This window comes from Oncorhynchus tshawytscha, linkage group LG14 (assembly GCF_018296145.1).
Source record: "Oncorhynchus tshawytscha isolate Ot180627B linkage group LG14, Otsh_v2.0, whole genome shotgun sequence".
Classification (NCBI taxonomy): domain Eukaryota; kingdom Metazoa; phylum Chordata; class Actinopteri; order Salmoniformes; family Salmonidae; genus Oncorhynchus; species Oncorhynchus tshawytscha.
Window position 1 is genome coordinate 4,381,045 of NC_056442.1, and position 13,460 is coordinate 4,394,504.

The 13,460-nt window shown below is 43.9% G+C and overlaps 1 protein-coding gene across 1 annotated transcript in view; it reads right to left on the bottom strand.

The window, feature by feature from the left end:
• LOC121839240 (serine/threonine-protein phosphatase 2A regulatory subunit B'' subunit alpha-like) overlaps positions 1-11,657 on the bottom strand; it is a 33,895-nt gene extending 22,238 nt beyond the window's left edge. The window contains exon 1 of the mRNA XM_042296871.1: positions 11,412-11,657. The gene's annotated coding sequence lies outside the window, so the exon portion shown is untranslated. The remainder of the gene's footprint in view (positions 1-11,411) is intronic.
• Positions 11,658-13,460: the final 1,803 nt, after the last annotated feature.

Sequence of the window (13,460 nt, forward strand, 5' to 3'; positions counted from 1 at the left end):
GAGTGTATGTGAGTGTGTTCAGGGGCCTAGGCCAGAGTGTATGTGAGTGTGTTCAGGGCGTAGGCCAGAGTGAGTGTGTTCAGGGCGTAGGCCAGAGTGTATGTGAGTGTGTTCAGGGCGTAGGCCAGAGTGTATGTGAGTGTGTTCAGGGCGTAGGCCAGAGTGTATGTGAGTGTGTTCAGGGGCGTAAGCCAGAGGGTGTGTGAGTGTGTTCAGGGGCGTAGGCCAGAGTGTGTGTGAGTGTGTTCAGGGGTGTAGGCCAGAGTGTGTGTGAGTGTGTTCAGGGGCGTAGGCCAGTCCAGAACCACAGGTTGATTGCAGGGGAAAGACCAGACAGGAGAACTCTTATCACAGGTAGTCTCTCTCTCTCTCTCTCTCTCTCACGCACACACCCACACCCACACTCACACACACACACACACCCACACAAAAATACAGAGAAGGACTTAACTCCTCAGAGCTGCCCTGACTTGAACTGAAGGGTGTGTGTCCGCGTTCCCTTGTTCTCCCACCAGTTACACCACACACACACCCTCACACAATGTTAGACCTGCTCAATCTATGAAACACGCATGAGTGTGTGTGTTTGTGTCTCAGCAATATGGCAACAGTCTGGCTATCCTCCTTCACCTACGGCTGAAATGGACACCCTTCAACTCAAACAGACACACACAGACACACACAAAGACACACACAGACACACATAGACACACACAGAAACACCTAGACACACACAGACACACACACACACAGACACACATAGACACACACAGACACACATAGACACACATAGATGCACACAGACACACACAGACAGACATAGACACACATAGACACACACAGACACACATAGATACACATAGACACACATAGACACACACAGACACAGACACACACACACACACACACACACACACACACACACACACACACATAGACACACACAGACACACATAGACACACATAGACACACATAGACACACACACACACAACACACACATAGACACACAAAGACACACATAGATACACATAGACACACACAGACACACATAGACACACACAGACACACATAGACACACATAGATACACATAGACACACAGACACACATAGACACACACAGACACACATAGATACACACATACACACATAGATACACACAGACACACACAGACACACATAGACACACACACAGACACACAAAGATACACATAGATACACAGACACACATAGACACACACAGACACACACAGATACACATAGATACACACAGACACACATAGATACACACAGACACACACAGACACACATAGATACACATAGATACACACAGACACACATAGACACACATAGATATACACAGACACACATAGACACACATAGATACACACAGACACACACAGATACACATAGATACACACATACACACATAGATACACACAGACACACATAGATACACATAGATACACATAGACACACACACACAGACACACATAGACACACACAGACACACACAGACACACATAGACACACATAGACAGACACACATAGACAGACACACATAGATACACATAGACAGACACACACAGACACACATAGACACACACAGACACACACAGACACACATAGACACACATAGACAGACACACATAGACACACATAGACACACACATAGATACACATAGACAGACACACACAGACACACATAGAGACACACATAGACAGACACATAGACAGACACACATAGATACACATAGACACACATAGACACACACATAGACACACATAGACAGACACACATAGACAGACACACATAGACACATAGACACACACAGACACACATAGACACACACAGACACACATAGACAGACACACATAGACACACACAGACACACATAGATACACACATAGACACACACAGACACACATAGACAGACACACATAGACACACACAGACACACATAGATACACATAGACACACACATAGACACACATAGACAGACACACATAGATACACACAGACACACATAGATACACACAGACACACATAGACAGACACACATAGATACACACAGACACACATAGACACACACAGACACACATAGATACACACAGACACACACAGACACACATAGACAGACACACATAGACACACACACACACACAGACAGACACACATAGATACACACAGACACACATAGATACACACAGACACACATAGATACACACAGACACACACAGACACACACAGACACACATAGACACACACAGACACACATAGATACACATAGACACACACAGACACACATAGACACACACAGACACACATAGACACACATAGACACACAGACACACATAGACACAGACACACATAGACACACACAGACACACATAGATACACATAGACACACACAGACACACATAGACACACATAGACAGACACACATAGACACACACAGACACACATAGACACACACAGACACACACAGACACACACATAGACACACACAGACACACATAGATAGACACACACAGACACACACAGACACACATAGATACACATAGACACACACAGACACACACAGATACACACAGACACACATAGATACACATAGACACACATAGATACACACAGACACACATAGACACACATAGACACAGACACACATAGATACACATAGACACACACACATGACACACATAGATACACACACAGACACACACAGACACACATAGACACACATAGACACACACAGACACACATAGACACACACAGACACACATAGATACACACAGACACACATAGATACACACAGACACACACAGACACACATAGACACACACAGACACACATAGACACACACAGACACACATAGATACACACAGACAGACATAGATACACATTCCCTTGTTCTCCCACCAGTTACACCACACACACACCCTCACACAACGTTAGACCTGCTCAATCTATGAATCACGCATGAGTGTGTGTGTTTGTGTCTCAGCAATATGGAAACAGTCTGGCTGTCCTCCTTCACCTACGGCTGAAATGGACACCCTTCAACTCAAACAGACACACACAGACACACACAAAGACACACACAGACACACATAGACACACAAAGACACACACATACACAGACACACATAGACACAGACACACACAAAGACACACACAGACACACACAAGACACACACAGACACACATAGACACACACAGACACACAAAGACACACATAGACACAGACACACATAGACACACACAGACAAACATAGACACACAAAGACACACATAGACACACAAAGACACACACATACACAGACACACACAGACACACACAGACACACATAGACACACACACATAGACACACACAGACACACATAGACACACACAGACACACATAGACACACAGACACACAAAGACACACACAGACACACACAAAGACACACACATAGACACACACAGACACACAAAGACACACATACACAGACACACATAGACACACACAGACACAGACACACATAGACATAGACACACACAGACACACATAGACACACACAGACACAGACACAGACACAGACACACAGACACACATAGATACACATAGACACACATAGACACACATAGACACACATAGACAGACATAGACACACATAGATACACATAGACACACATAGATACATAGACACACATAGACACACACAGACACACATAGATACACATAGACACACACAGACACACATAGACACACATAGACACAGACACACATAGACACACACAGACACACATAGACACACACAGACACACATAGATACACATAGACACACACAGACACACATAGATAGACACACATAGACACACACACATAGACACACATACATACACATAGACACACATAGACACACATAGATACACACAGACACACATAGACACACATAGACACACATAGATACACACAGACACACATAGACACACACAGACACACATAGATACACATAGACACACACAGACACACATAGATAGACACACATAGACACACACACAGACACACATAGATACACATAGACACACACAGACACACATAGACACACACAGACACACATAGACACACACAGACACACATAGACACACATAGATACACACAGACACACATAGACACACACACACAGACATAGACACACATAGACACACACAGACACACATAGATACACACAGACAGACATAGATACACATTCCCATGTTCTCCCACCAATTACATCACACACACACCCTCACACACACATTAGACACACAATCATGAATCACACATGAGACACACATGTGTTTGTGTCTCAGCACATATGGAAACAGTCACAGACATCCTCCTTCACATAGACACTGAAATGGACACCCATCAACTCAAACAGACACACACAGACACACACAAAGACACACACAGACACACATAGACACACAAAGACACACACATACACAGACACACATAGACACACACAGACACACACAAAGACACACACAGACACACACAAAGACACACACAGACACAGACACACATAGACACACACAGACACACAAGACACACACAGACACACACACAGACACACATAGACACACACAGACAAACACAGACACACAAAGACACACATAGACACACAACACACACATACACAGACACACATAGACACACACAGACAAACATAGACACACACAGACACACATAGACACACACAGACACACATAGACACAGACACACAAAGACACACACAGACACACACAAGACACACACAGACACACACAGACACACAAAGACATACACATACACAGACACACATAGACACACACAGACATACATAGACACACACAGACACACATAGACACACATAGACACACACAGACACACATAGATACACACAGACACACATAGACACACACAGACACACATAGATACACACAGACACACATAGATACACACACAGACACACATAGATACACATAGACATACATAGATACACACACAGACACACATAGATACACACAGACACACATATATACACACAGACACACATAGACACACATAGATGCACACAGACACACACAGACAGACATAGACACACATAGACACACACAGACACACATAGATACACATAGACATACATAGATACACACAGACACACATAGACACACATAGACACACACATAGACACACACACACACACAGACACACACAGACACACACAGACACATACACACACACACATAGACACACATAGACACACACACACACACACACACACACATACATAGACACACACAGACACACACAGACACACATAGACACACACAGACACACATAGATACACACAGACACACATACACACAGACACACATACAGACACACATAGACACACACACACACACACATAGACACACACAGACACACATAGACACAGACACATAGACACACACAGACACACATAGATACACACAGACACACATAGATACACACACATAGACACACACAGACACACATAGACACACATAGACACACATAGATACACACACAGACACACATAGATACACACAGACACACATTGACACACATAGATGCACACAGACACACACAGACAGACACAGACACACACAGACACACATAGACACACATAGACACACACACACATAGGACACACATAGATACACACAGACACACATAGATACACACAGACACACATAGACACACACAGACACACATAGACACACACAGACACACATAGACACACACAGACACACATAGACACACACAGACACACATAGATACACACAGACACACATAGATACACACAGACACACATAGACACACACAGACACACATAGACACACACAGACACACACAGACACACATAGATACACACAGACACACATAGATACACATAGACACACACAGACACACATAGACACACACAGACACACATAGATACACATATACACACAGACACACATAGATACACACAGACACACACAGACAGACACAGACACACATAGACACACACAGACACACATAGATACACACAGACAGACATAGATACACATTCCCTTGTTCTCCCACCAGTTACACCACACACACACCCTCACACAACGTTAGACCTGCTCAATCTATGAATCACGCATGAGTGTGTGTGTTTGTGTCTCAGCAATATGGAAACAGTCTGGCTGTCCTCCTTCACCTACGGCTGAAATGGACACCCTTCAACTCAAACAGACACACACAGACACACACAAAGACACACACAGACACACATAGACACACACAGACACACATAGACAGACACACACAGACACACACAGACACACATAGACACATAGACACACACAGACACACATAGACACACATAGACACACACAGACACACACAGACACACATAGACACACACAGACACACATAGACACACACAGACACACATAGACACACACAGACACACATAGACACACATAGACACACATAGACACACACATAGACACACATAGACACACACAGACACACATAGACACACACAGACACACATAGACACACACAGACACACACACACAGACACACATAGACACACATAGACACACACAGACACACACAGACACACATAGACACACATAGACACACACAGACACACACAGACACACATAGACACACATAGACACACATAGACACACACACAGACACACACAGACACACACAGACACACATAGACACACATAGACACACATAGACACACACACAGACACACACAGACACACATAGACACACACAGACACACACAGACACACATAGATACACACAGACACACACAGACACACATAGACACACATAGACACACACAGACACACATAGACACACATAGACACACATAGACACACACAGACACACATAGACAGACACACACAGACACACATAGACACACATAGACACACATAGACACACATAGACACACATACACACACACAGACACACACAGACACACACACAGACACACACAGACACACATAGACACACATAGACACACATAGACACACACACACACACAGACACACACAGACACACATAGACACACATAGACACACACAGACACACATAGACACACATAGACACACATACACACACATAGACACACACAGACACACATAGACACACACAGACACACACAGACACACACACAGACACACACAGACACACACAGACACACACACAGACACACATAGACACAGACACATAGACACACACATAGACACACACAGACACACACAGACACACATAGACACACATAGACACACACAGACACACACATATACACACAGACACACACACAGACACACATAGACACACACACAGACACACATAGACACAAACAGACACACATAGATACACACAGACACACATAGACACACACAGACACACATATATACACACAGACACACATAGATACACACAGACACACATAGACACACACAGACACACACACAGACACACATAGACACACACAGACACACATAGACACACACATACACACATAGATACACACAGACACACACAGACACACATAGACACACAGACACACATAGATACACATAGATACACAGACACACATAGACACACACAGACACACATAGACACACACAGACACACATAGATACACACAGACACACATACAGACACACATAGACACACACATACACACATAGACACACACAGACACACATAGATACACACAGACACACATAGACACACATAGATACACATAGACACACATAGATACACACAGACACACATAGACACACACAGACACACATAGATACACACAGACACACATAGATACACACACAGACACACATAGATACACACAGACACACATAGACACACACAGACACACATACAGACACACATAGACACACACAGACACACATACAGACACACATAGACACACACATACACACATAGATACACACAGACACACATAGATACACACACACACATAGACACACATAGATACACATAGACACACATAGATACACACAGACACACATAGACACACACAGACACACATAGATACACACAGACACACATAGACACACATAGACACACACACATACACACAGACACACATAGACACACAGACACACATAGACACACAGACACACATAGATACACACAGACACACATAGACACACATAGATACACACAGACACACATAGATACACATAGATACACACAGATACACATAGATACACACAGACACACATAGATACACATAGATACACATAGATACACACAGACACACATAGATACACATAGATACACACAGACACACATAGACACACATAGATACACACAGACACACATAGATACACATAGACACACATAGATACACACAGACACACACAGATACACATAGATACACACAGACACACACAGATACACACAGACACACACAGACACACACAGACACACATACAGACACACATAGACACACACACACACATAGACACACACACACACACATAGACACACACAGACACACATAGATACACACAGACACACATAGACACACACAGACACACATAGATACACACAGACACACATAGATACACATAGACACACATAGACACACACAGACACACACAGACACACACACAGACACACAGACACACATAGATACACACAGACACACATAGACACACATAGATACACACAGACACACACAGACACACATAGACACACACACAGACACACATAGACACACACACAGACACACATAGATACATACAGATACACACAGACACACATAGATACACACAGACACACATAGATACACATAGACACACATAGACACACACAGACACACACAGACACACACACACACACAGACACACATAGATACACACAGACACACATAGACACACATAGATATACACAGACACACATAGACACACACAGACACACATAGATACACACAGACACACACAGATACACACAGACACACATATATACACACAGACACACATAGATACACACAGACACACATAGATACACACAGACACACACAGATACACATAGACACACACAGACACACATAGATACACACAGACACACATAGATACATACAGACACACATAGACACACAGATACACATAGATACACACAGACACACATAGATACACATAGATACACATAGATACACATAGATACACACAGACACACACAGACACACATAGATACACATAGATACACATAGATACACATAGATACACATAGACACACACAGACACACATAGATACACACAGACACAAATAGATACACATAGATACACATAGATACACACTGCCCACAGCAACAACTGTCTGTGAGAAGACGCACGTATATATAAAGGACTGTGAGAAATCTGGATCCTAACAAGTACATTTCCAAAACACACACACTCTCTCACCAACAGAACACACTCTCTCACCAACAGAACACACTCTCTCACCAACAGAACACACTCTCTCACCAACAGAACACACTCTCTCACCAACAGAACACACTCTCTCACCAACAGAACACACTCTCTCACCAACAGAACACACTCTCTCACCAACAGAACACACTCTCTCACCAACAGAACACACTCTCTCACCAACAGAACACACTCTCTAATACACCACAAGGCCAGAGTGGGATAAGGGATAAGGGTGGACAATATAGTGTGAACGTTACATCACATCATAAATCTTATAGTACTGGTATATAACAGGATTTGTATTTCAGATGATCTGAATAGCCATTCTCCCACAGCAATACATCCCCAGTCTCCTCCCCTGCCTCTGTGGTCTGCCTGACTGTGTGTGTGTGTGTGTTTGAGTTGCACACACACCACAGCCCTGCCAGAGTGGTCTCTGTGGCTGTCCAAGCGTCAGTCTGTCCAGCCAGGGTCGGGTTACGGCTTTACCAGATCTCTGCTTCACACACACACATACGCGAGAACGCATGCAAACACACACACACAAACACGCCAAAGCCACGTCCATTCACCGAACTATACAGCAAAATCTAGATAACACAAAGTGTATGTGTGTGTGTGTGTGTGTGTGTTCAAGGTTTATTCTGGGAGAATTCCAGAGGGGAGACCCTGTGACTGACTCCGCCCCCCAGGAACTAACAGGATATATCACAGGGTGACAGAGCAGCACCTCCATTACATAAGGCATGATGTCAGATCTATTCATTACATTTCTATCTGGTACATTCTGTCTAAGTAGGAAGCCTTGTCTGAGCCGGAACAGCAGGAGCCTCTCTCCTATTGTGTAGGCAGCTTGATCAACACCCCCTGGACAGGACGCCACTGTATCGCTTGTCTCCCCCTAAACCTCAGAAACAGGCTTCTAACTAGACAGGGTTTTGGAAGGCTGGCCACGCGAGACTAGTTCAACCCCCAAGGTTTACGATCTCCAGCCCCAGGCTCAACCCCCATCTCCTTGGTTCATGCTGACTGCCAAGCAAAGAGGCATTGGGTCCCATTTTTAGAGTCTTTGGTATGACTCGACTGGGAATCGAACCCCCAACCTTCCAATCTCAGGGCGGACACTTGGGTGTCCACTCACCTGGTGTCCAAGGTCTGAAACCCTGATTAGGAGTGCAGGATGAAACCCCCCAGGTCTGTGTTGAGAGAGGGCCTCTAGGGAAAGATGGGAGGGATATTCTCTGTCTGTGGCACATTATTTGAAGGCTACCTACAACTACATAACACATGTATAACCCATAACACATTCATAAGCAGTGTCAATGTCAACAAACTCGTTATTAAATGATGATGTGCTTATGTATGGTTATCAAGGTGTTATGGGATCCTTATGTAGGTGGCTAGGTGTCCTACCAACTGTGTTACAAAATAGTCTAACATGGCAAAATATAAGCAACAGCTCAGATATTCAACTTCTGCCTGTATATTCAGGGGCAACAAATGGGCACCTTTGCTACATTCAGTAGAGAACGAGATATAGTCTACTGTCATGCAGATTAGAACAGAAACGAGCATGTATGTCATTATTGGACAAGTTCAGGTAGAAATCCGTTTCAAAACGTTTTAGTTTAGTAGAGGTAATCCCCCGCTCATCCCAACGCAAACCAATGATCCAGTACTATCAGAGTACACTCACACTCACACCCACACACCAACTCCAGTGGCTTTTCATGAGTAGCCTTTACAGCCAATGGAAGTATCCTAGCCTACAACCAACACTGCGACTCGACTCAACTATCAACAAAAACTTGCAAAACACACACAAACACTTGAATAGCCTCTCGCGGTTCTCACACATTGCGATCAGAAAAACTCCGCTCGTACCGAAAAAAAAATCGTAAATCAGATATAACGCAAACCGTATCCTACCTTTTCTTTTCTCCCTTTCGCTCTTTTTTAAAATATTTCCCCTCGCCTCCTCCGTCACGACCGGTCGTTCAGCTCCACATATCATACGCGATAGATATAATCCTAAAGGGCTTTCGCTCTCCGGTTCCGCCAGAGAAGAACAGAACGTGACTTGGTGTTGTTGGTGGAGCGAGCTGAGCGTCAGCAGCGTCTCCACTGTGGCTCGAGCTGCTCCGTGTGTGTGTGTGTGTGTGTGTGTGTGTGTGTGTGTGTGTGTGGTATTGTATGTCAGTGAGGGGGAGAGAGGGTGACAGCTCCTGGAGAGAATGAGCAGCGTGCGGGGGGTTCCCGTGAGCAAACGGTGGCGGGAATTTGTATGGAGTGACACGCACGCACGCATACACACGTACACACATTAAACCATTCGATATTCATATTGAGCTGTCAGTGACTATCGATAAATCAAAACTCAGAGATTAGGGCAGGCTATATTCTTCTCGCAGTAGGCCAGCCTAAAGAAGATGTTTGTATGTGTGTAAATGTTTACTTATAGGCAGTGTGTGATGTGCTTTTGTGTTGTGTTGTTGTGTTATTGAACTGTGTGTGGGTGTGTGTGTACAGCTGTGGGGCTATACATGAGCTATGTACAGCCTCCTCTTTCTATTTAAATCTCCTTATTATCTCAAACCTAGATTTGACTCTTATTATCCACCTGAAGTTAACACTTTTAACACCTGACAGGCCCTGTTGCTATGGGAACCAGCGAGGTATACACCTCTGTTACTATAGAAACCAGGGACCTCAAAGTTATATTCTATATAAGACAACAACTATATCTCAACACACATCTCTGATACACACGCACACACCTTAGATCCTTCTCCAAATCTCTACTGGAATGTGGCTCCTATAACCACATCAGTGGTCACAAGGTGCATCACATGACACACAGGGTGTGTGTGTGATGTTACAGTTGTTTACGATTGCTTACACACTAAAATTGTACTTTTCCCACAATTAGCAAAACCTTACACTCAAGGAGCAAAACACAAGGCTAGATTTGCACAACTGTATGCACATTGTCAGCTTCACACTATTTGCAAAACATTACACACACTTGTATACATCAGACACAGAAGTATATTATGATGTCACTTCCTTGCAATTCCAAAGCACTGACTGTCAAATTACCACACCTATGAGCCAATCTGTTAAACACAGCCATCAGGTGCACAAACACATGATTGCTAAATTGTAGACGCACCAATCAGGTTTAAGCACTATAAAAATGCAGCAGGTAGGTTCACCTGCCTTCAACCAAAATGGAAGGAGTCATGAGAAGAGTGAGGGTGAGAGGAGGAGTACACAGAGGAGGAGGAGGTAGAGGAAGAGGAAGATCTGAAGCAGGGAGTACACAGAGGAGGAGGAGGTAGAGGAAGAGGAAGATCTGAAGCTTGAGGAGAACGTGCACAAAGAAGAAGAGGACCAAACTTATCAAATGACATTTGTGCAACACTAGTGGACCATGTTGTGAACCACAGATTGACGCTGAGGGAGGCTGGACTGAGAGTTCAGCCAAATCTTAGCAGATATACAGTGGCATCTGTCATAAGGACTTTTCGACAGGAAAACAGGTAGATCTGTCTACAGTTACAGTAATCAGCAGCTTATTGTATGCACCATATCAGCACTTCTGATACCCCTTCCTGTGACATTGTACAGTAAGTTACATGTATTATTCTCTACATAGGATTTTAGGGTCGGGAACGACAAGGAGGAAGGGGGCCCATATTCACGGAAGAACAAGAGCGAGAGATAATAAACATGGTTTTGGCCAATAATGCTATCAGGCTCAGAGAACTACAAGCCAACATTGTCGGTGACCATGCCATTTTCCATAATGTCCATCAGGCTCAGAGAACTACAAGACAACATTATGGGTGACCATGCCATTTTCCATAATGTCCATCAGGCTCAGAGAACTACAAGACAACATTATGGGTGACCATGCCATTTTCCATAATGTCCATCAGGCTCAGAGAACTACAAGACAACATTATGGGTGACCAT